Here is a 25,898-nt window from a genome sequence, read left to right as displayed (position 1 = left end):
TGCAATTCATTCAAAAATGGTGGCAAACTGTTGCAAAAGATCCCCTGAAAGGTTTTTCGGTGGAAACAGATGGATTTTTATCATCGGAAACAGAATTAGCCCTAGACGTCTGAACAACTTTATTTGAAAAAAGCCTTAAGCCGCGCGGTCACAATTTCAGTAAAAATCTGACGTTGGGCAATTCACTCAAAAATGGTGCCCAACTGTTGCAAATGATCCCCTGAAAGGTTTTTCGGTTGAAACAGGTGGGTTTTTATCATCGGAAACAGAATTAGCTTTCGACGTCTGAAGAAATTATTTTGAAAAAATCCCTAAGCCGCGCTATCACAATTTCAGCAAAAATCTGACGTCCTGCAATTCACTCAAAAATGGTGCCAAACTGTTGCAAATAATAGCCTGAAATGTTTTTCGGTGGTATCAGATGGGTTTTTATCATCGGAAAAAGAATTAGCCCTCGACGTCTGAAGAACATTTTTTCACAATTCCAGCAAAAATCTGACGATCTGCAATTCACTCAAAAATGGTGGCAAACTGTTGCAAAAGATCCCCTGAAAGGTATTTCGGTGGAAACAGGTGGGTTTTAATCATCGGAAACAGAATTAGGCCTCGACGTCTGAACAACTTTATTTGAAAAAAGCCTTAAGCCGCGCGGTCACAATTTCAGCAAAAATCTGACGTTGGGCAATTCATTCAAAAATGGTGCTAAACTGTTGCAAACGATCCCCTTAAATGTTTTTCGGTGGAATCAGATGGGTTTTTATCATCGGAAACAGAATTAGCCCTCGACGTCTGAACTACTTTTTTTGAAAAAATCCCTAAGCCGCGGGGTCACAATTTCAGCAAAAATTTGCCGTTCTGCAATTCATTCAAAAATGGTGGCAAACTGTTGCAAACGATCCCCTGAAAGGTTTTTCGGTGGAAACAGGTGGGTTTTAATCATCGGAAACAGAATTAGCCCTCGACGTCTGAACAACTTTTTTTGAAAAAATCCCTAAGCCGCGCGGTCACAATTTCAGCAAAAATCTGAAGTTCTGCAATTCATTCAAAAATGGTGGCAAACTGTTGCAAACGATCCCCTGAAAGGTTTTTCGGTGGAAACAGGTGGGTTTTAATCATCGGAAACAGAATTAGCCCTCGACGTCTGAACAACTTTTTTGGAAAAAATCCCTAAGCTGCGCGGTCACAATTTCAGCAAAAATCTGACGGTTTGCAATTCACTCAAAAATGGTGGGAAACTGTTGCAAACGATCCCCTGACATGTTTTTCGGTGGAATCAGATGGGTTTTAATCATCGGAAACAGAATTAGCCCTCGACGTCTGAACAACTTTTTTTGAAAAAATCCCTAAGCCGCGCGGTCACAATTTCAGCAAAAGTCTGACGTTCTGCAATTCATTCAAAAATGGTGGCAAACTGTTGCAAACGATCCCCTGAAAGGTTTTTCGGTGGAAACAGGTGGGTTTTAATCATCGGAAACAGAATTAGCCCTCGACGTCTGAACAACTTTTTTGGAAAAAATCCCTAAGCTGTGCGGTCACAATTTCAGCAAAAATCTGACGGTTTGCAATTCACTCAAAAATGGTGGCAAACTGTTGCAAACGATCCCCTGAAAGGTTTTTCGGTGGAAACAGGTGTGTTTTTATCATCGGAAAAAGAATTAGCCCTCGGCGTCTGAACAACTTTTTTTGAATAAATCCCTAACGCGCGGTCACAATTTCAGCAAAAATCTGACGTTCTGCAATTCACTCAAAAATGGTGGCAAACTGTTGCAAGCGATCCCCTGAAAGGTTTTTCGGTGGAATCAGATGGGTTTCTATCATCGGAAACAGAATTAGCCCTCGACGTCTGAACAACTTTTTTTGAAAAAATCCCTAACCCGCGGTGTCACAATTTCAGCAGAAATCTGACGATCTGCAATTCACTCAAAAATGGTGGCAAACTGTTGCAAACGTTCCCCTGAAAGGTTTTTCGGTGGAAACAGGTGGGTTTTAATCATCGGAAACAGAATTAGCCCTCGACGTCTGAAGAACTTTTTTTGAAAAAATCCCTAAGGCGCCGTCACAATTTCAGCAAAAATATGACGTTCTGCAATTCACTCAAAAATGGTGGCAAACTGTTGCAAACGATCCCCTGAAAGGTTTTTCGGTGGAAACAGGTGGGTTTTAATCATTGGAAACAGAATTAGCCCTCGACGTCTGAACAACTTTTTTTGAAAAAATCCCTAAGCCGCGCGGTCACAATTTCAGCAAAAATATGACGTTCTGCAATTCACTCAAAAATGGTGGCCAACTGTTGCAAACGATCCCCTGAAAGGTTTTTCGGTGGAAACAGGTGGGTTTTAATCATCGGAAACAGAATTAGCCCTCGACGTCTGAAGAACATTTTTTCACAATTGCAGCAAAAATCTGCCGTTCTGCATTTCACTCAAAAATGGTGGAAAACTGTTGCAAACGATCCCCTGAAAGGTATTTCGGTGGAAACAGGTGGGTTTTAATCATCAGAAACAGAATCAGCCCTCGACGTCTGAACAACCTTTTTTGAAAAAATCCCTAAGCCGCGCGGTCACAATTTAAGCAAAAATATGACGTTCTGCAATTCACTCAAAAATGGTGGCAAACTGTTGCAAACGATCCCCTGAAAGGTTTTTCGGTGGAAACAGGTGGGTTTTTATCATCGGAAACAGAATTAGCCCTCGACGTCTGAAGAACATTTTTTCACAATTCCAGCAAAAATCTGACGATCTGCAACTCACTCAAAAATGGTGGAAAACTGTTGCAAATGATCCCCTGAAAGTTTTTTCGGTGGAAACAGGTGGGTTTTAATTATCGGAAACAGAATTAACCCTCGACGTCTGAACAACTTTTTTTGAAAAAAACCCTAAGCCGCGCGGTCACAATTTCAGCAAAAATCTGACGTTGTGCAATTCACTCAAAAATGGTGCCCAATTGTTGCAAACGATCCCCTGAAACGTTTTTCGGTGGAAACAGGTGGGTTTTTATCATCGGAAAGAGAATTAGCCCTCGACGTCTGAAGAACTTTTTTTGAAAAAATCCCTAAGCCGCGCGGTCACAATTTCAGCAAAAATCTGACGTTCTGCAATTCACTCAAAAATGGTGGCAAACTGTTGCAAACGATCCCCTGAAAGGTTTTTCGGTGGAAACAGGTGGGTTTTAATCATCGGAAACAGAATTAGCCCTCGACGTCTGAACAACTTTTTTTGAAAAAATCCCTAAGCCGCGCGGTCACAATTTCAGCAAAAATATGACGTTCTGCAATTCACTCAAAAATGGTGGCAAACTGTTGCAAACGATCCCCTGAAAGGTTTTTCGGTGGAAACAGGTGGGTTTTAATCATCGGAAACAGAATTAGCCCTCGACATCTGAACAACTTTTTTTTCAAAAATTCCCTAAGCCGCGCGGTCACAATTTCAGCAAAAATCTCCCGTTCTACAATTCATTCAAAAATGGTGGCAAACTGTTGCAAACGATCCCCTGAAAGGTTTTTCGGTGGAAACAGGTGGGTTTTTATCATCGGAAAAAGAATTAGCCCTCGACGTCTGAAGAACATTTTTTCACAATTCCAGCAAAAATCTGACGATCTGCAATTCACTCAAAAATGGTGGAAAACTGTTGCAAACGATCCCCTGAAAGTTTTTTCGGTGGAAACAGGTGGGTTTTAATCATCGGAAACAGAATTAACCCTCGACGTCTGAACAACTTTTTTTGAAAAAAACCGTAAGCCGCGCGGTCACAATTTCAGCAAAAATCTGACGTCCTGCAATTCACTCAAAAATGGTGCCAAACTGTTGCAAATAATAGCCTGAAATGTTTTTCGGTGGAATCAGATGGGTTTTTATCATCGGAAAAAGAATTAGCCCTCGACGTCTGAAGAACATTTTTTCACAATTCCAGCAAAAATCTGACGATCTGCAATTCACTCAAAAATGGTGGCAAACTGTTGCAAAAGATCCCCTGAAAGGTATTTCGGTGGAAACAGGTGGGTTTTAATCATCGGAAACAGAATTAGGCCTCGACGTCTGAACAACTTTTTTTGAAAAAATTCCTAAGCCGCGCGGTCACAATTTCAGCAAAAATATGACGTTCTGCAATTCACTCAAAAATGGTGGCAAACTGTTGCAAACGATCGCCTGAAAGGTTTTTCGGTGGAAACAGGTGGGTTTTAATCATTGGAAACAGAATTAGCCCTCGACGTCTGAACAACTTTTTTTGAAAAAATCCCTAAGCCGTGGGGTCACAATTTCAGCAAAAATCTGCCGTTCTGCAATTCATTAAAAAATGGTGGCAAACTGTTGCAAACGATCCCCTGAAAGGTTTTTCGGTGGAAACTGGTGGGTTTTAATCATCGGAAACAGAATTAGCCCTCGACGTCTGAACAACTTTTTTTGAAAAAATCCCTAAGCCGCGCGGTCACAATTTCAGCAGAAATATGACGTTCTGCAATTCACTCAAAAATGGTGGCAAACTGTTACAAACGATCCCCTGAAAGGTTTTTCGGTGGAAACAGGTGGGTTTTAATCATCGGAAACAGAATTAGCCCTCGACGTCTGAACAACTTTTTTTGAAAAAATCCCTAAGCCGCGCGGTCACAATTTCAGCAAAAATCTGCCGTTCTGCATTTCACTCAAAAATGTTGGAAAACTGTTGCAAACGATCCCCTGAAAGGTTTTTCGGTGGAAACAGGTGGGTTTTAATCATCGGAAACAGAATTAGCCCTCGACGTCTGAACAACTTTTTTTGAAAAAATCCCTAAGCCGCGCGGTCACAATTTCAGCAAAAATCTGCCGTTCTGCAATTCATTCAAAAATGGTGGCAAACTGTTGCAAACGATCCCCTGAAAAGTTTTTCGGTGGAAACAGGTGGGTTTTAATCATCGGAAACAGAATTAGCCCTCGACGTCTGAATAACTTTTTTTCACAATTCCAGCAAAAATCTGACGATCTGCAATTCACTCAAAAATGGTGGCAAACTGTTGCAAAAGATCCCCTGAAAGGTTTTTCGGTGGAAACAGGTGGGTTTTTATCATCGGAAACAGAATTAACCCTCGACGACTGAACAACTTTTTTTGAAGAAAACCCTAAGCCGCGCGGTCACAATTTCAGCAAAAATCTGACGTTGTGCAATTCACTCGAAAATGGTGCCCAACTGTTGCAAACGATCCCCTGAAAGGTTTTTCAGTGGAAACAGGTGGGTTTTTATCATCGGAAACAGAATTAGCCCTCGACGTCTGAAGAACATTTTTTCACAATTCCAGCAAAAATCTGACGATCTGCAATTCACTCAAAAATGGTGGCAAACTGTTGCAAAAGATCCCCTGAAAGTTTTTCGGTGGAAACAGGTGGGTTTTAATCATCGGAAACGGAATTAGCCCTCGACGTCTGAACAACTTTTTTTGAAAAAATCCCTAAGCCGCGGTGTCACAATTTCAGCATAAATCTGACGATCTGCAATTCACTCAAAAATGGTGGCAAACTGTTGCAAACGTTCCCCTGAAAGGTTTTTCGGTGGAAACAGGTGGGTTTTTATAATATGAAACAGAATTAGCCCTGGACGTCTGAACAACTTTTTTTGAAAAAAACCCTAAGCCGCGCGGTCACAATTTCAGCAGAAATATGACGTTCTGCAATTCACTCAAAAATGGTGGCCAACTGTTGCAAACGATCCCCTGAAAGGTTTTTCGGTGGAAACAGGTGGGTTTTAATCATCGGAAACAGAATTAGGCCTCGACGTCTGAACAACTTTTTTTGAAAAAATCCCTATGCCGCGCGGTCACAATTTCAGCAAAAATCTGACGTTCTGCAATTCACTCAAAAATGGTGGCAAACTGTTGCAAACGTTCCCCTGAACGGTTTTTTGGTGGAAACATGTGGGTTTTAATCATCGGAAACAGAATTAGCCCTCGACGTCTGAAGAACTTTTTTTGAAAAAATCCCTAAGCGGCGCGGTCACAATTTCAGCAAAAATATGACGTTCTGCAATTCACTCAAAAATGGTGGCAAACTGTTGGAAACGATCCCCTGAAAGGTTTTTCGGTGGAAACAGGTGGGTTTTAATCATTGGAAACAGAATTAGCCCTCGACGTCTGAACAACTTTTTTTGAAAAAATCCCTAAGCCACGCGGTCACAATTTCAGCAAAAATATGACGTTCTGCAATTCACTCAAAAATGGTGGCCAACTGTTGCAAACGATCCCCTGAAAGGTTTTTCGGTGGAAACAGGTTGGTTTTAATCATCGGAAACAGAATTAGCCCTCGACGTCTGAAGAACTTTTTTTGAAAAAATCCCTAAGCCGCGCGGTCACAATTTCAGCAAAAATCTGCCGTTCTGCAATTCATTCAAAAATGGTGGCAAACTGTTGCAAACGATCCCCTGAAAGGTTTTTCGGTGGAAACAGGTGGGTTTTAATCATCGGAAACAGAATTAGCCCTCGACGTCTGAAGAACATTTTTTCACAATTGCAGCAAAAATCTGCCGTTCTGCATTTCACTCAAAAATGGTGGAAAACTGTTGCAAACGATCCCCTGAAAGGTATTTCGGTGGAAACAGGTGGGTTTTAATCATCAGAAACAGAATCAGCCCTCGACGTCTGAACAACTTTTTTTGAAAAAAACCCTAAGCCGCGGTCACAATTTCAGCAAAAATGTGACGTTCTGCAATTCACTCAAAAATGGTGGCCAACTGTTGCAAACGATCCCCTGAAAGGTTTTTCGGTGGAAACAGGTGGGTTTTAATCATCGGAAACAGAATTAGCCCTCGACGTCTGAACAACTTTTTTTGAAAAAATCCCTAAGCCGCGGGGTCACAATTTCAGCAAAAATCTGCCGTTCTGCATTTCACTCAAAAATGGTGGAAAACTGTTGCAAACGATCCCCTGAAAGGTTTTTCAGTGGAAACAGGTGGGTTTTATCATCGGAAACAGAATTAGCCCTCAGCGTCTGAACAACTTTTTTTGAAAAATTCCCTAAGGCGCGGTCACAATTTCAGCAACAATATGACGTTCTGCAATTCATTCGAAAATGGTGGCAAACTGTTGCAAACGATCCCCTGAAAGGTTTTACGGTGGAAACAGGTGGGTTTTTATCATCGGAAACAGAATTAGCCCTCGACGTCTGAAGAACTTTTTTTGAAAAAATCCCTAAGCCGCGCGGTCACAATTTCAGCAAAAATCTGACGTTCTGCAATTCACTCAAAAATGGTGGCAAACTGTTGCAAACGATCCCCTGAAAGGTTTTTCGGTGGAAACAGATGGGTTTTAATCATCGGAAACAGAATTAGCCCTCGACGTCTGAAGAACTTTTTTTGAAAAAATCCCTAAGCCGCGCGGTCACAATTTCAGCAAAAATCTGCCGTTCTGCAATTCACTCAAAAATGGTGCCAAACTGTTAAAAACGATCCCCTGAAAGGTTTTTGGTGGAAACACACGGGTTTTTATCATTGGAAACAGAATTAGCCCTCGACGTCTGAACAACTTTTTTTGATAAAATCCATAAGCCGCGCGGTCACAATTTCAGCAAAAATCTGACGTTCTGCAATTCACTCAAAAATGGTGCCAAACTGTTGCAAATGATAGCCTGAAATGTTTTTCGGTGGAATCAGATGGGTTTTTATCATTGGAAACAGAATTAGCTCTAGACGTCTGAACAACTTTTTTTGAAAAAATCCCTAAGCCGCGGGGTCACAATTTCAGCAAAAATCTGCCGTTCTGCATTTCACTCAAAAATGGTGGAAAACTGTTGCAAACGATCCCCTGAAAGGTTTTTCGGTGGAAACAGGTGGGTTTTAATCATCGGAAACAGAATTAGCCCTCGACGTCTGAACAACTTTTTTTGAAAAAATCCCTAAGCCGCGGGGTCACAATTTCAGCAAAAATCTGCCGTTCTGCATTTCACTCAAAAATGGTGGAAAACTGTTGCAAACGATCCCCTGAAAGGTTTTTCAGTGGAAACAGGTGGGTTTTATCATCGGAAACAGAATTAGCCCTCAGCGTCTGAACAACTTTTTTTGAAAAATTCCCTAAGGCGCGGTCACAATTTCAGCAACAATATGACGTTCTGCAATTCATTCGAAAATGGTGGCAAACTGTTGCAAACGATCCCCTGAAAGGTTTTACGGTGGAAACAGGTGGGTTTTTATCATCGGAAACAGAATTAGCCCTCGACGTCTGAAGAACTTTTTTTGAAAAAATCCCTAAGCCGCGCGGTCACAATTTCAGCAAAAATCTGACGTTCTGCAATTCACTCAAAAATGGTGGCAAACTGTTGCAAACGATCCCCTGAAAGGTTTTTCGGTGGAAACAGATGGGTTTTAATCATCGGAAACAGAATTAGCCCTCGACGTCTGAAGAACTTTTTTTGAAAAAATCCCTAAGCCGCGCGGTCACAATTTCAGCAAAAATATGACGTTCTGCAATTCACTCAAAAATGGTGGCAAACTGTTGCAAACGATCCCCTGAAAGGTTTTTCGGTGGAAACAGGTGGGTTTTAATCATTGGAAACAGAATTAGCCCTCGACGTCTGAACAACTTTTTTTGAAAAAATCCCTAAGCCGCGCGGTCACAATTTCAGCAATAATATGAGGTTCTGCAATTCACTCAAAAATGGTGGCCAACTGTTGCAAACGATCCCCTGAAAGGTTTTTCGGTGGAAACAGGTGGGTTTTAATCATCGGAAACAGAATTAGCCCTCGACGTCTGAACAACTTTTTTTGAAAAAATCCCTAAGCCGCGCGGTCACAATTTCAGCAAAAATCTGCCGTTCTGCAATTCAATCAAAAATGGTGGCAAACTGTTGCAAACGATCCCCTGAAAGGTTTTTCGGTGGAAACACGTGGGTTTTAATCATCGGAAACAGAATTAGCCCTCGACGTCTGAAGAACATTTTTTCACAATTGCAGCAAAAATCTGCCGTTCTGCATTTCACTCAAAAATGGTGGAAAACTGTTGCAAACGATCCCCTGAAAGGTATTTCGGTGGAAACAGGTGGGTTTTAATCATCAGAAACAGAATTAGCCCTCGACGTCTGAACAACTTTCTTTAAAAAAAACCCTAAGCCGCGGGGTCACAATTTCAGCAAAAATCTGACGTTCTGCAATTCACTCAAAAATGGTGGCCAACTGTTGCAAACGATCCCCTGAAAGGTTTTTCGGTGGAAACAGGTGGGTTTTAATCATCGGAAACAGAATTAGCCCTCGACCTCTGATCAACTTTTTTTTCAAAAAATCCCTAAGCCGCGCGGTCACAATTTCAGCAAAAATCTCCCGTTCTACAATTCATTCAAAAATGGTGGCCAACTGTTGCAAACGATCCCCTGAAAGGTTTTTCGGTGGAAACAGGTGGGTTTTTATCATCGGAAACAGAATTAGCCCTCGACGTCTGAAGAACATTTTTTCACAATTCCAGCAAAAATCTGACGATCTGCAATTCACTCAAAAATGGTGGAAAACTGTTGCAAACGATCCCCTGAAAGTTTTTTCGGTGGAAACAGGTGGGTTTTAATCATCGGAAACAGAATTAACCCTCGACGTCTGAACAACTTTTTTTGAAACTTTTTTTGAAAAAAACCCTAAGCCGCGCGGTCACAATTTCAGCAAAAATCTGACGTTGTGCAATTCACTCAAAAATGGTGCCCAATTGTTGCAAACGATCCCCTGAAACGTTTTTCGGTGGAAACAGGTGGGTTTTTATCATCGGAAACAGAATTAGCCCTCGACGTCTGAAGAACTTTTTTTGAAAAAAGACAGGATGTTTGTGACTGTTGCCATGGGAACAAAGGGGCAGTCCATTCTGTACTGAGCACCGGATGTTAGCTCAGTGTGTGTGTGTCATATGACCCGTACTGGATGTACTTGGGAGGAGTTTCTTCTTGCTGTTGTTGAGTGCAGACATGATTCTCTGTACTGATGTAAGAGGCAGAAATAAATGATGTAAATAGTTTTCTGTCTGCTTCTTTCCCCTCCCTGGGGACACCAAAGGGGAGAGAGGAAGAACGGTGTGTTCCTCTCATACATCTGAGAAGAATCGCCGGACCTCGCCTGCTTATCAGCAGAGGTTGGGAGACGCAGGGAGGTCGACAGGAATATCTGCCGGTGCCTACGCTTGTGGCACATTCCTCTGACCCAGGCAGAATTCCAACAGTGGCAGCCTTCGGATGGTTGCGATTCATCGGACATCTGCATGAGAGGCTGGTGGATTGTCCTCCTCTGCTCCAAGGAGGAAGAAAAGCGTCTGAAAGATGCCAGAGGCTCCACAGACAGCTGGTGGAAAGAAGAGGTGTTTTCCAGAGCAACAAAGTTCAAGGTATGCTGCATTTCGGGCTAAAAGTGTGAACGCAGGAAGATTAATTCCCTGGTTCACGGAGCTGCGTTTCAAAGAAAACAAAAGCTCCGGAGGAAGAGGCCTGCAGCTTGAAGGCTGAAGCCTGCATTCCACAAATTTTTGTGGTAGATAAGATGTCCTATTGAAATGCATTGTTGCTAGGTAACGGAAAGTTACTGGCAAAGGGGCTGGACTCTGCGTGTAAGCCTGGGAAAGCGAAACAAAATCAGAGAATGTTTTGGCTACAAGGTTTACGAGCTCTTGGAAGGGACTTTTCAATAGCAGCCTGAGTTTAGCTGCCAGGTGCAAAGAGCGTAAACAATTTGCAGTTTGCTGCGTGAGAAAGAAAAAAACAGCTGTTGGATTTTGCAGCTTGTTTGGAGGTGAGAGAGGCTTGGCTTCAAGATGGATGCCAAGAAAGGGGGAGGTTTGCCTTGCCCACCTTCCTTAACCAATGACAATTATTCATCTTGGTCTGTAAAGATGAAGGCCCTGCTGCAGAATCAGAGGCTTTTTGATGTAATTGAAAACCCCATCCCTGCAGCACCAACCAGAGGTTGGGAGTCACAGAATGTAAGGGCCAGGACTGCTATAATTCTGTGTGTCTCAGATGATCAGTTGGTGCATGTTCAGCATTTAGAAAATGCGAAAGAGGTATGGGACACGCTGCGTACAACGCATCAGAGAGATGCTGGTTCTTCAGCGTTGCTGTATTTTGAGAAATTGACCAATCTGAGACTTGCGCCTGATGGAGATGTTCAAGCGCACCTGACAGAAATGAAGTTTCTGCGTCAACAGATGGTGGAACGCAATTTCCGTCTTCAGGAGGAAGTGTTTTGCTTCATGATGATAAACAGCCTTAGCCGCACCTACAAGGTTGTTGCCAGTCAGCTTGGTTCCCTACCGGCCGCGCAGCTGACCGCGGAGAGAGTTTGTGCTGTGGTCCTGAATGAACACGACAGACTTGCTGCACTGGAAGAAAAAGACAGGGGGAGGGAAGAACAGAGTTCAAATCTCCCCACTGATGATGCTACTGGGAGCATGGTGTAGCATTGAGTGCTGTGCCGCGCGGTCACAATTTCAGCAAAAATCTGACGTTCTGTAATTCACTCAAAAATGGTGGCAAACTGTTAAAAACGATCCCCTGAAAGGTTTTTCGGTGGAATCAGGTGGGTTTTTATCATCGGAACCAGAATTAGCCCTCGACGTCTGAACAACTTTTTTTGAAAAAATCCCTAAGCCGCGCGGTCACAATTTCAGCAAAAATCTGCCGTTCTGCAATTCACTCAAAAATCCTGCCAAACTGATGCAAACGATCCCCTGAAATGTTTTTCGGTGGAATCAGATGGGTTTTTGTCATCGGAAACAGAATTAGCCCTCGACGTCTGAACAATTTTTTTTGAAAAAATCCCTAAGGCACGCGGTCACAATTTCAGCAAAAATCTGACGTTCTGCAATTCATTCAAGAATGGTGGCAAAGTGTTGCAAAAGATCCCCTGAAAGGTATTTCGGTGGAATCAGATGGGCTTTTATCATCTGAAACAGAATTAGCCCTCGACGTCTGAACACCGTTTTTGGAAAAAAATATGACGTTCTGCAATTCACTCCAAACTGGTGCCCAACTGTTGCAAACGATCCCCTGAAAGGTTTTTCGGTGGAAACAGGTGGGTTTTTATCATCGGAAACAGAATTAGCTTTCGACGTCTGAAGAACTTTTTTTGAAAAAATCCTTAGGCCGCGCGGTCACAATTTCAGCAAAAATCTGACGTTCTGCAAGTCACTCAAAAATGGTGGCAAACTGTTGCAAACGATCCCCTGAAAGGATTTTCGGTGGAATCAGATGGGTTTTTATCATCTGAAACAGAATTAGCCCTCGACGTCTGAACACCGTTTTAGGAAAAAAATATGACGTTCTGCAATTCACTCCAAACTGGTGCCCAACTGTTGCAAACGATCCCCTGAAAGGTTTTTCGGTGGAAACAGGTGGGTTTTTATCATCGGAAACAGAATTAGCTTTCGATGTCTGAAGAACTTTTTTTGAAAAAATCCTTAGGCCGCGCGGTCACAATTTCAGCAAAAATCTGATGTTCTGCAAGTCACTCAAAAATGGTGGCAAACTGTTGCAAACGATCCCCTGAAAGGTTTTTCAGTGGAAACAGGTGGGTTTTAATCATCGGAAACAGAATTAGCCCACGACGTCTGAAAAACTTTTTTTGAAAAAATCCTTAGGCCGCGCGGTCACAATTTCAGCAAAAATCTGACGTTCTGCAAGTCACTCAAAAATGATGGCAAACTGTTGCAAACGATCCCCTGAAAGGTTTTTCAGTGGAAACAGGTGGGTTTTAATCATCGGAAACAGAATTAGCCCACGACGTCTGAAAAACTTTTTTTGAAAAAATCCTTAGGCCGCGCGGTCACAATTTCAGCAAAAATCTGACGTTCTGCAAGTCACTCAAAAATGGTGGCAAACTGTTACAAACGATCCCCTGAAAGGTTTTTCGGTGGAAACAGGTGGGTTTTAATCATCGGAAACAGAATTAGCCCTCGACGTCTGAACACCATTTTTTGAAATAATCCCTAAGCCGCGCGGTGACAATTTCAGCAAAAATCTGACGTTCTGTAATTCACTCAAAAATGGTGGCAAACTGTTGCAAACGATCCCCTGAAAGGTTTTTCAGTGGAAACAGGTGGGTTTTTATCATCGGAAACAGAATTAGCCCTCGACGTCTGAACAACTTTTTTTGAAAAAATCCCTAAGGCGCGCGGTCACAATTTCAGCAAAAATCTGACGTTCTGCAATTCATTCAAGAATGGTGGCAAAGTGTTGCAAAAGATCCCCTGAAAGGTATTTCGGTGGAAACAGGTGGGTTTTTATCATCGGAAACAGAATTAGCCCTCGACGTCTGAAGAACTTTTTTTGAAAAAATCCCTAAGCCGCGCGGTCACAATTTCAGCAAAAATATGACGTTCTGCAATTCACTCAGAAATGGTGGCAAACTGTTGCAAACGATCCCCTGAAAGGTTTTTCGGTGGAAACAGGTGGGTTTTTATCATCGGAAACAGAATTAGCCCTCGACGTCTGAACACCGTTTTTGGAAAAAAATATGACGTTCTGCAATTCAGTCAAAACTGGTGCCCAACTGTTGCAAACGATCCCCTGAAAGGTTTTCCGGTGGAAACAGGTGGGTTTTTATCATCGGAAACAGAATTAGCTTTCGACGTCTGAAGAACTTATTTTGAAAAAATCCCTAAGCCGCGCGGTCACAATTTCAGCAAAAATCTGCCGTTCTGCAATTCACTCAAAAATCGTGCCAAACTGATGCAAACGATCCCCTGAAATGTTTTTCGGTGGAATCAGATGGGTTTTTATCATCCGAAACAGAATTAGCCCTCGACGTCTGAACAACGTTTTTTGAAAAAATCCCTAAGCCGCGCGGTCACAATTTCAGCAAAAATCTGCCGTTCTGCAATTCACTCAAAAATCGTGCCAAACTGATGCAAACGATCCCCTGAAATGTTTTTCGGTGGAATCAGATGGGTTTTTATCATCCGAAACAGAATTAGCCCTCGACGTCTGAACAACGTTTTTTGAAAAAATCCCTAAGCCGCGCGGTCACAATTTCAGCAAAAATCTGACGTTCTGCAATTCACTCAAAAATGGTGGCAAACGGTTGCAAGCGATCCCCTGAAAGGTTTTTCAGTGGAATCAGATGGGTTTTTATCATCGGAAATAGAATTAGCCCTCGACGTCTGAACAACTTTTTTTGAAAAAATCCCTAAGCCGCGCGGTCACAATTTCAGCAAAAATATGACGTTCTGCAGTTCACTCAAAAATGGTGCCAAACTGTTGCAAGTGATCCCCTGAAAGGTTTTTCGGTGGAAACACATGGGTTTTTATCATCGGAAAAAGAATTAGCCCTCAACCTCTCAAGAACTTTTTTTGAAAAAATCCCTAAGCCGCACGGTCACAATTTCAGCAAAAATATGACGTTCTGCAATTCAATCAAAAATGGTGCCAAACTGTTGCAAACGATCCCCTGAAAGGTTTTTCGGTGGAAACAGGTGGGTTTTTATCATCGGAAAAAGAATTAGCCCTCGACGTCTGAACAACTTTTTTTGAAAAAATCCCAAAGCCGCGGGATCACAATTTCAGCAAAAATCTGACGTTCTGCAAGTCAATCAAAAATGGTGGCAAACTGTTGCAAACGATCCCCTGAAAGGTTTTTCAGTGGAAACAGGTGGGTTTTAATCATCGGAAACAGAATTAGCTCACGACGTCTGAAAAACTTTTTTTGAAAAAATCCTTAGGCCGCGCGGTCACAATTTCAGCAAAAATCTGACGTTCTGCAAGTCACTCAAAAATGGTGGCAAACTGTTGCAAACGATCCCCTGAAAGGTTTTTCGGTGGAAACAGGTGGGTTTTAATCATCGGAAACAGAATTAGCCCTCGACGTCTGAACACCATTTTTTGAAATAATCCCTAAGCCGCGCGGTCACAATTTCAGCAAAAATCTGACGTTCTGTAATTCACTCAAAAATGGTGGCAAACTGTTGCAAACGATCCCCTGAAAGGTTTTTCAGTGGAAACAGGTGGGTTTTTATCATCGGAAACAGAATTAGCCCTCGACGTCTGAACAACTTTTTTTGAAAAAATCCCTAAGGCGCGCGGTCACAATTTCAGCAAAAATCTGACGTTCTGCAATTCATTCAAGAATGGTGGCAAAGTGTTGCAAACGATCCCCTGAAAGGTTTTTCGGTGGAAACAGGTGGGTTTTTATCATCGGAAACAGAATTAGCCCTCAACATCTGAACAACTTTTTTTGAAAAAATCCCTAAGCCGCGTGGTCACAATTTCAGCAAAAATCTGACGTTCTGCAATTCACTCAAAAATGGTGGCAAACTGTTGCAAACGATCCCCTGAAAGGATTTTCGGTGGAATCAGATGGGTTTTTATCATCTGAAACAGAATTAGCCCTCGACGTCTGAACACCGTTTTTGGAAAAAAATATGACGTTCTGCAATTCACTCAAAACTGGTGCCCAACTGTTGCAAACGATCCCCTGAAAGGTTTTTCGGTGGAAACAGGTGGGTTTTTATCATCGGAAACAGAATTAGCTTTCGACGTCTGAAGAACTTATTTTGAAAAAATCCCTAAGCCGCGCGGTCACAATTTCAGCAAAAATCTGACGTTCTGCAATTCACTCAAAAATGGTGCCAAACTGTTGCAAATGATAGCCTGAAATGTTTTTCGGTGGAATCAGATGGGTTTTTATCATCGGAAACAGAATTAGCCCCCACGTCTGAAAAACTTTTTTTGAAAAAATCCCTAAGCCGCGCGGTCACAATTTCAGCAAAAATCTGCCGTTCTGCAATTCACTCAAAAATCGTGCCAAACTGATGCAAACGATCCCCTGAAATGTTTTTCGGTGGAATCAGATGGGTTTTTATCATCCGAAACAGAATTAGCCCTCGACGTCTGAACAACGTTTTTTGAAAAAATCCCTAAGCCGCGCGGTCACAATTTCAGCAAAAATCTGCCGTTCTGCAATTCACTCAAAAATCGTGCCAAACTGATGCAAACGATCCCCTGAAATGTTTTTCGGTGGAATCAGATGGGTTTTTATCATCCGAAACAGAATTAGCCCTCGACGTCTGAACAACGTTTTTTGAAAAAATCCATAAGCCGCGCGGTCACAATTTCAGCAAAAATCTGACGTTCTGCAATTCACTCAAAAATGGTGGCAAACTGTTGCAAGCGATCCCCTGAAAGGTTTTTCGGTGGAATCAGATGGGTTTTTATCATCGGAAATAGAATTAGCCCTCGACGTCTCAACAACTTTTTTTGAAAAAATCCCTAAGCCGCGCGGTCACAATTTCAGCAAAAATATGACGTTCTGCAGTTCACTCAAAAATGGTGCCAAACTGTTGCAAGTGATCCCCTGAAAGGTTTTTCGGTGGAAACACATGGGTTTTTATCATCGGAAAAAGAATTAGCCCTCAACGTCTCAACAACTTTTTTTGAAAAAATCCCTAAGCCGCGCGGTCACAATTTCAGCAAAAATCTGACGTTCTGCAAGTCACTCAAAAATGGTGGCAAACTGTTGCAAACGATCCCCTGAAATGTTTTTCGGTGGAAACAGGTGGGTTTTTATCATCGGAAAAAGAATTAGCCCTCGACGTCTGAACAACTTTTTTTGAAATAATCCCTAAGCCGCGCGGTCACAATTTCAGCAAAAATCTGACGTTCTTCAAGTCACTCAAAAATGGTGGCAAACTGTTGCAAACGATCCCCTGAAAGGTTTTTCGGTGGAAACAGGTGGGTTTTTATCATCGGAAACAGAATTAGCCCTCGACGTCTGAAGAACTTTTTTTGAAAAAATCCCTAAGGCGCGCGGTCACAATTTCAGCAAAAATCTGACGTTCTGCAATTTATTCAAAAATGGTCGCAAATTGTTGCAAACGATCCCCTGAAAGGTTTTTCGGTGGAAACAGGTGGGTTTTTATCATCGGAAACAGAATTAGCCCTCGACGTCTGAACAACTTTTTTTGAAAAAATCCCTAAGCCGCGCGGTGACAATTTCAGCAAAAATCTGACGTTCTGTAATTCACTCAAAAATGGTGGCAAACTGTTAAAAACGATCCCCTGAAAGGTTTTTCGGTGGAATCAGGTGGGTTTTAAACATCGGAAACAGAATTAGCCCTCGATGTCTGAACAACTTTTTTTGAAAAAAATCCCTAAGCGGCGCGGTCACAATTTCAGCAAAAATCTGATGTTCTGCAATTCACTCAAAAATGGTGGCAAACTGTTGCAAGAGATCCCCTGAAGGGTTTTTCGGTGGAAACAGCTGAGTTTTAATCATCGGAAACAGAATTACCCCCCACGTCTGAACAACTTTTTTTGAAAAAATCCCTGAACCGCGCGGTCAAAATTTCAGCAAAAATATGGCGTTCTGCAGTTCACTCAAAAATGGTGCCAAACTGTTGCAAGTGATCCCCTGAAAGGTTTTTCGTTTGAAACAGGTGGGTATTTATCATCGGAAAAAGAATTAGCCCTCAACGTCTCAACAACTTTTTTTGAAAAAATCCCTAAACCGCGCGGTCACAATTTCAGCAAAAATATGACGTTCTGCAATTCACTCAAAAATGGTGGCAAACTGTTGCAAACGATCCCCTGAAAGGTTTTTCGGTGGAAACAGGTGGGTTTTTATCATTGGAAACAGAATTAGCCCTCGACGTCTGAACAACTTTTTTTGAAAAAATCCCTAAGCCGCGGGGTCACAATTTCAGCAAAAATAGGACGTTCTGCAATTCACTCAAAAATGGTGGCAAACTGTTGCAAGCGATCCCCTGAAAGGTTTTTCGGTGGAAACAGGTGGGTTTTTATCATCGGAAACAGAATTAGCCCTCGACGTCTGAACAACTTTTTTTGAAAAAATCCGTAAGCCGCGCAGTTACAATTTCAGCAAAAATATGACGTTCTCCAATTCACTCAGAAATGGTGGCAAACTGTTGCAAACGATCCCCTGAAAGGTTTTTCGGTGGAAACAGGTGGGTTTTTATCATCGGAAACAGAATTAGCCCTCGACATCTGAACAACTTTTTTTGAAAAAATCCCTAAGCCGCGTGGTCACAATTTCAGCAAAATCTGACGTTCTGCAATTCACTCAAAAATGGTGGCAGACTGTTGCAAACGATTCTCTGAAACGTTTTTCGGTGGAAACAGGTTGGTTTTTATCATCGGAAACAGAATTAGCCCTCAACGTCTGAACAACTTTTTTTGAAAAAATCCCTAAGGCGCGCGGTCACAATTTCAGCAAAAATCTGACGTTCTGCAATTCATTCAAGAATGGTGGCAAAGTGTTGCAAAAGATCCCCTGAAAGGTATTTCGGTGGGAACAGGTGGGTTTTTATCATCGGAAACAGAATTAGCCCTCGACGTCTGAAGAACTTTTTTTGAAAAAATCCCTAAGCCGCGCGGTCACAATTTCAGCAAAAATCTGACGTTCTGCAATTCACTCAAAAATGGTGGCAAAGTGTTGCAAACGAACCCCTGAAAGGTTTTTCGGTGGAAACAGGTAGGTTTTTATCATCGGAAACAGAATTAGCCCTCGACGTCAGAACAACTTTTTAAGAAAAAATCCCTAAGCCGCGCGGTCACAATTTCAGCAAAAATATGACGTTCTGCAATTCACTCAAAAATGGTGGCAAACTGTTGCAAACGATCCCCTGAAAGGTTTTTCGGTGGAATCAGGTGGGTTTTTATCATCTGAAACAGAATTAGCACTCGACGTCTGAACAACGTTTTTGGAAAAAATCCCTAGGCAGTGTGGTCATAATTTCAGCAAAAATATGACGTTCTGCAATTCACTCAAAACTGGTGCCCAACTGTTGCAAACGATCCCCTGAAAGGTTTTTCGGTGGAAACAGGTGGGTTTTTATCATCGGAAACAGAATTAGCTTTCGACGCCTGAAGAACTTATTTTGAAAAAATCCCTAAGCCGCGCGGTCACAATTTCAGCAAAAATCTGACGTTCTGCAATTCACTCAAAAATGGTGCCAAACTGTTGCAAATGATAGCCTGAAATGTTTTTCAGTGGAATCAGATGGGTTTTTATCATCGGAAACAGAATTAGCCCCCACGTCTGAACAACTTTTTTTGAAAAAATCCCTAAGCCGCGCGGTCACAATTTCAGAAAAAATCTGCCGTTCTGCAATTCACTCAAAATTCGTGCCAAACTGATGCAAACGATCCCCTGAAATGTTTTTCGGTGGAATCAGATGGGTTTTTATCATCCGAAACAGAATTAGCCCTCGACGTCTGAACAACGTTTTTTGAAAAAATCCCTAAGCCGCGCGGTCACAATTTCAGCAAAAATATGACGTTCTGCAATTTATTCAAAAATGGTCGCAAATTGTTGCAAACGATCCCCTGAAAGGTTTTTCGGTGGAAACAGGTGGGTTTTTATCATCGGAAACAGAATTAGCCCTCGACGTCTGAAGAACTTATTTTGAAAAAATCCCTAAGCCGCGCGGTCACAATTTCAGCAAAAATCTGACGTTCTGCAAGTCACTCAAAAATGGTGGCAAACTGTTGCAAACGATTCCCTGAAAGGTTTTTCAGTGGAAACAGGTGGGTTTTAATCATCGGAAACAGAATTAGCCCACGACGTCTGAACAACTTTTTTTGAAAAAATCCTTAGGCCGCGTGGTCACAATTTCAGAAAAAATATGACGTTCTGCAAATCACTCAAAAATGGTGGCAAACTGTTGCAAGCGATCCCCTGAAAGGTTTTTCGGTGGAAACAGGTGGGTTTTTATCATCGGAAACAGAATTAGCCCTCGACGTCTGAACAACTTTTTTTGAAAAAATCCCTAAGGCGCGCGATCACAATTTCAGCAAAAATCTGACGTTCTGCAATTCATTCAAGAATGGTAGCAAAGTGTTGCAAAAGATCCCCTGAAAGGTTTTTCGGTGGAAACAGGTGGGTTTTTATCATCGGAAACAGAATTAGCCCTCGACGTCTGAACAACGTTTTTTGAAAAAATCCCTAAGCCGCGCGGTCACAATTTCAGCAAAAATCTGACGTTCTGCAATTCACTCAAAAATGGTGCCAAACTATTGCAAATGATAGCCTGAAATGTTTTTCGGTGGAATCAGATGGGTTTTTATCATCGGAAACAGAATTAGCCCTCGACTTCTGAAGAACATTTTTTCACAATTCCAGCAAAAATATGACGTTCTGCAATTCATTCAAAAATGGTGGCAAACTGTTGCAAACGATCCCCTGAAACGTTTTTCTGTGGAAACACATGGGTTTTTATCATCGGAAACAGAATTAGCCCTCGACGTCTGAACAACTTTTTTTGAAAAAATCCCTAAACCGCGGGGTCACAATTTCATCAAAAATCTGACGTTCTGCAATTCACTCAAAAATGGTGGCAAACTGTTGCAAACGATCCCCTGAAAGGTTTTTCGGTGCAAACAGGTGGGTTTTTATCATCGGAAACAGAATTAGGCCTCGACGTCTGAACGTTTTTTGAAAAAATCCCTAAGCCGCGCGGTCACAATTTCAGCAAAAATCTGACGTTCTGCAATTCACTCAAAAATGGTGGCAAAGTGTTTCAAACGATCCCCTGAAAGGTTTTTCGGTGGAAACAGGTAGGTTTTTATCATCGGAAACAGAATTAGCCCTCGACGTCAAAACAATTTTTTTTGAAAAAATCCCTAAGCCGCGCGGTCACAATTTCAGCAAAAATATGACGTTCTGCAATTCACTCAAAAATGGTGGCAAACTGTTGCAAACGATCCCCTGAAAGGTTTTTCGGTGGAATCAGATGGGTTTTTATCATCGGAAACAGAATTAGTCCTCAACGTCTGAACAACTTGTTTTGAAAAAATCCCTACGCCGCGCGGTCACAATTTCAGCAAAAATCTGCCGTTCTGCAATTCACTCAAAAATCGTGCCAAACTGATGGAAACGATCCCCTGAAATGTTTTTCGGTGGAATCAGATGGGTTTTTATCATCGGAAACAGAATTAGCCCTCCACGTCTGAACAACGTTTTTGGAAAAAATCCCTAAGCCGCGTGGTCACAATTTCAGCAAAAATATGACGTTCTGCAATTCACTCAAAAATGGTGCCCAACTGTTGCAAAAGATCCCCTGAAAGGTTTTTCGGTGGAATCAGATGGGTTTTTATCATCGGAATCAGAATTAGCCCTAGACTTCTGAACATCTTTTTTTCACAATTCCAGCAAAAATCTGACGTTCTGCAATTCACTCAAAAATGGTGGCAAACTGTTGCAACAGATCCCCTGAAAGGTTTTTCGGTCTAAACAGGTGGGTTTTTATCATCGGAAACAGAATTAACCCTCGACGTCTGAACAACTTTTTTTGAAAAAAACCCTAAGCCGCGCGGTCACAATTTCAGCAAAAATCTGACGTTGTGCAATTCACTCGAAAATGGTGCCCAACTGTTGCAAACGATCCCCTGAAAGGTTTTTCGGTGGAAACAGGTGGGTTTTTATCATCGGAAACAGAATTAGCCCTCGACGTCTGAAGAACACTTTTTCACTTTCCAACAAAAATCTGACGTTCTGCAATTCACTCAAAAATGGTGGCAAACTGTTGCAAACGATCCCCTGAAATGTTTTTCGGTGGAATCAGATGGGTTTTTATCATCGGAAACAGAATTTGCCCTCGACGTCTGAACAACTTTTTTTGAAAAAATCCCTAAGCCGCGCTGTCACAATTTCAGCAAAAATCTGACGTTCTGCAATTCATTCAAGAATGGTGGCAAAGTGTTGCAAAAGATCCCCTGAAAGGTATTTCGGTGGAAACAGGTGGGTTTTTATCATCGGAAACAGAATTAGCCCTCGACGTCTGAAGAACTTTTTTTGAAAAAATCCCTAAGCCGCGCGGTCACAATTTCAGCAAAAATATGACGTTCTCCAATTCACTCAGAAATGGTGGCCAACTGTTGCAAACGATCCCCTGAAAGGTATTTCGGTGGAAACAGGTGGGTTTTTATCATCGGAAACAGAATTAGCCCTCGACGTCTGAAGAACTTTTTTTGAAAAAATCCCTAAGCCGCGCTGTCACAATTTCAGCAAAAATATGACGTTCTGCAATTCATTCAAGAATGGTGGCAAAGTGTTGCAAAAGATCCCCTGAAAGGTATTTCGGTGGAAACAGGTGGGTTTTTATCATCGGAAACAGAATTAGCCCTCGACGTCTGAAGAACTTTTTTTGAAAAAATCCCTAAGCCGCGCGGTCACAATTTCAGCAAAAATATGACGTTCTCCAATTCACTCAGAAATGGTGGCAAACTGTTGCAAACGATCCCCTGAAAGGTTTTTCGGTGGAAACAGGTGGGTTTTTATCATCGGAAACAGAATTAGCCCTCGACATCTGAACAACTTTTTTTGAAAAAATCCCTAAGCCGCGTGGTCACAATTTCAGCAAAATCTGACGTTCTGCAATTCACTCAAAAATGGTGGCAGACTGTTGCAAACGATTCTCTGAAAGGTTTTTCGGTGGAAACAGGTTGGTTTTTATCATCGGAAACAGAATTAGCCCTCAACGTCTGAACAACTTTTTTTGAAAAAATCCCTAAGGCGCGCGGTCACAATTTCAGCAAAAATCTGACGTTCTGCAATTCATTCAAGAATGGTGGCAAAGTGTTGCAAAAGATCCCCTGAAAGGTATTTCGGTGGGAACAGGTGGGTTTTTATCATCGGAAACAGAATTAGCCCTCGACGTCTGAAGAACTTTTTTTGAAAAAATCCCTAAGCCGCGCGGTCACAATTTCAGCAAAAATCTGACGTTCTGCAATTCACTCAAAAATGGTGGCAAAGTGTTGCAAACGAACCCCTGAAAGGTTTTTCGGTGGAAACAGGTGGGTTTTTATCATCGGAAACAGAATTAGCCCTCGACGTCTGAAGAACTTATTTTGAAAAAATCCCTAAGCCGCGCGGTCACAATTTCAGCAAAAATCTGACGTTCTGCAAGTCACTCAAAAATGGTGGCAAACTGTTGCAAACGATTCCCTGAAAGGTTTTTCAGTGGAAACAGGTGGGTTTTAATCATCGGAAACAGAATTAGCCCACGACGTCTGAACAACTTTTTTTGAAAAAATCCTTAGGCCGCGTGGTCACAATTTCAGAAAAAATATGACGTTCTGCAAATCACTCAAAAATGGTGGCAAACTGTTGCAAGCGATCCCCTGAAAGGTTTTTCGGTGGAAACAGGTGGGTTTTTATCATCGGAAACAGAATTAGCCCTCGACGTCTGAACAACTTTTTTTGAAAAAATCCCTAAGGCGCGCGATCACAATTTCAGCAAAAATCTGACGTTCTGCAATTCATTCAAGAATGGTAGCAAAGTGTTGCAAAAGATCCCCTGAAAGGTTTTTCGGTGGAAACAGGTGGGTTTTTATCATCGGAAACAGAATTAGCCCTCGACGTCTGAACAACTTTTTTAGAAAAAATCCCTAAGCCGCGGGGTCACAATTTCATCAAAAATCTGACGTTCTGCAATTCACTCAAAAATGGTGGCAAACTGTTGCAAACGATCCCCTGAAAGGTTTTTCGGTGCAAACAGGTGGGTTTTTATCATCGGAAACAGAATTAGGCCTCGACGTCTGAACGTTTTTTGAAAAAATCCCTAAGCCGCGCGGTCACAATTTCAGCAAAAATCTGACGTTCTGCAATTCACTCAAAAATGGTGGCAAAGTGTTGCAAACGATCCCCTGAAAGGTTTTTCGGTGGAAACAGGTAGGTTTTTATCATCGGAAACAGAATTAGCCCTCGACGTCAAAACAATTTTTTTTGAAAAAATCCCTAAGCCGCGCGGTCACAATTTCAGCAAAAATATGACGTTCTGCAATTCACTCAAAAATGGTGGCAAACTGTTGCAAACGATCCCCTGAAAGGTTTTTCGGTGGAATCAGATGGGTTTTTATCATCGGAAACAGAATTAGTCCTGAACGTCTGAACAACTTTTTTTGAAAAAATCCCTACGCCGCGCGGACACAATTTCAGCAAAAATCTGCCGTTCTGCAATTCACTCAAAAATCGTGCCAAACTGATGGAAACGATCCCCTGAAATGTTTTTCGGTGGAATCAGATGGGTTTTTATCATCGGAAACAGAATTAGCCCTCCACGTCTGAACAACGTTTTTGGAAAAAATCCCTAAGCCGCGTGGTCACAATTTCAGCAAAAATATGACGTTCTGCAATTCACTCAAAAATGGTGCCCAACTGTTGCAAAAGATCCCCTGAAAGGTTTTTCGGTGGAATCAGATGGGTTTTTATCATCGGAATCAGAATTAGCCCTAGACTTCTGAACATCTTTTTTTCACAATTCCAGCAAAAATCTGACGTTCTGCAATTCACTCAAAAATGGTGGCAAACTGTTGCAACAGATCCCCTGAAAGGTTTTTCGGTGGAAACAGGTGGGTTTTTATCATCGGAAACAGAATTAACCCTCGACGTCTGAACAACTTTTTTTGAAAAAAACCCTAAGCCGCGCGGTCACAATTTCAGCAAAAATCTGACGTTGTGCAATTCACTCGAAAATGGTGCCCAACTGTTGCAAACGATCCCCTGAAAGGTTTTTCGGTGGAAACAGGTGGGTTTTTATCATCGGAAACAGAATTAGCCCTCGACGTCTGAAGAACACTTTTTCACTTTCCAACAAAAATCTGACGTTCTGCAATTCACTCAAAAATGGTGGCAAACTGTTGCAAACGATCCCCTGAAATGTTTTTCGGTGGAATCAGATGGGTTTTTATCATCGGAAACAGAATTTGCCCTCGACGTCTGAACAACTTTTTTTGAAAAAATCCCTAAGTCGCGCTGTCACAATTTCAGCAAAAATCTGACGTTCTGCAATTCAATCAAAAATGGTGCAAAAACTGTTGCAAATAATAGCCTGAAATGTTTTTCGTTGGAATCAGATGTGTTTTTATCATCGGAAACAGAATTAGCCCTCGACGTCTGAAGAACATTTTTTCAAAATTCCAGCAAAAATCTGACGATCTGCAATTCACGCAAAAATGGTGGCAAACTGTTGCAAAAGATCCCCTGAAAGGCTTTTCGGTGGAAACAGGTAGGTTTTTATCATCTGAAACAGAATTAACCCTCGACGTCTGAACAAATTTTTTTGAAAAAAACCCTAAGCCGCGCGGTCACAATTTCAGCAAAAATCTGACGTTGTGCAATTCACTCGAAAATGGTGCCCAACTGTTGCAAACGATCCCCTGAAAGGTTTTTTGGTTGAAACAGGTGGGCTTTTATCATCTGAAACAGAATTAACCCTCGACGTCTGAACAACTTTTTTTGAAAAAATCCCTAAGCCGCGCGGTCACAATTTCAGCAAAAATCTGCCGTTCTGCAATTCACTCAAAAATCGTGCCAAACGGATGCAAACGATCCCCTGAAATGTTTTTCGGTGGAAACAGGGGGGTTTTTATCATCGGAAACAGAATTAGCTTTCGACGTCTGAAGAACTTATTTTGAAAAAATCCCTAAGCCGCGCGGTCACAATTTCAGCAAAAATCTGACGTTCTGCAATTCACTCAAAAATGATGCCAAACTGTTGCAAATGATAGCCTGAAATGTTTTTCGGTGGAATCAGATGGGTTTTTATCATCGGAAACAGAATTAGCCCCCACGTCTGAACAACTTTTTTTGAAAAAATCCCTAAGCCGCGCGGTCACAATTTCAGCAAAAATCTGCCGTTCTGCAATTCACTCAAAAATCGTGCCAAACTGATGCAAACGATCCCCTGAAATGTTTTTCGGTGGAATCAGATGGGTTTTTATCATCCGAAACAGAATTAGCCCTCGACGTCTGAACAACGTTTTTTGAAAAAATCCCGAAGCCGCGCGATCACAATTTCAGCAAAAATCTGACGTTCTGCAATTCATTCAAGAATGGTAGCAAAGTGTTGCAAAAGATCCCCTGAAAGGTTTTTCGGTGGAAACAGGTGGGTTTTTATCATCGGAAACAGAATTAGCCCTCGACGTCTGAACAACTTTTTTAGAAAAAATCCCTAAGCCGCGTGGTCA

This window comes from Podarcis pityusensis (assembly GCF_964106645.2).
Source record: "Podarcis pityusensis genome assembly, chromosome: 5".
Classification (NCBI taxonomy): domain Eukaryota; kingdom Metazoa; phylum Chordata; class Lepidosauria; order Squamata; family Lacertidae; genus Podarcis; species Podarcis pityusensis.
This window is presented reverse-complemented; position numbering follows the sequence as displayed.